General features: G+C 37.9%; 1 protein-coding gene across 1 annotated transcript in view; it reads right to left on the bottom strand.

Annotated features, from left to right (window-relative positions):
- LOC106868348 (protein sel-1 homolog 3) overlaps positions 1-729 on the bottom strand; it is a 58,071-nt gene that overhangs the window by 40,450 nt on the left and 16,892 nt on the right. The window lies entirely within an intron of this gene.

Here is a 729-nt window from a genome sequence, read left to right on the forward strand (position 1 = left end):
TATATATATTCTTTTATTTTTTTTATTTCAGTCATTTGACTGTGGCCATGCTGGGGCACCGCCTTCAGTCGAACAAATCGACCCCAGGTCTCATTATTTGTAAGCCTAGTACTTATTCTATCGGTCTCTTTTGCCAAATTGCTAAGTTACTAGGATGTAAACACACCAACATCGGTTGTCAAGCGATGGTGAGTAGACAAGCACAAACACACAAACACACACACCTATATATATATATATGTATATGTATATATATATATACGACGGGCTTCTTTCAGTTTCCATCTACCAAGTCCACTCACAAGGCTTTGGTCAGCCCAAAGTGTCATGCAGTGGGACTGAATCTGGGACTATGTGGTTGATAAGCAAGCTACTTACCACACAGCCACACCTGTGCCTATATGTGTGTGTGTGTGTGTGTGTGTGTTATCTGAAGTGTACAGTGTTACATATCCATCATGGCTGATCTTACCAATCGGTTTCACACTATGTGTACAATGGAGTGTTAGGTAACAATCCCATGATATAACCCTGATTGCTGCCTAACACTCTGTTGTACCCTTAGCGTGAAACTGATTAGTAAGATCAGCCATGGTGAATATATAATATACCCACTCTATTGACACATATATGAGTGCATCTTTTTCCTGACTTATGGATTCTTAGATGACTTATGCTCATATATACATATAAACCAATATACATATATATATATATATACATATATAT

Source organism: Octopus bimaculoides, chromosome 5 (assembly GCF_001194135.2).
Source record: "Octopus bimaculoides isolate UCB-OBI-ISO-001 chromosome 5, ASM119413v2, whole genome shotgun sequence".
Classification (NCBI taxonomy): Eukaryota; Metazoa; Mollusca; class Cephalopoda; order Octopoda; family Octopodidae; genus Octopus; species Octopus bimaculoides.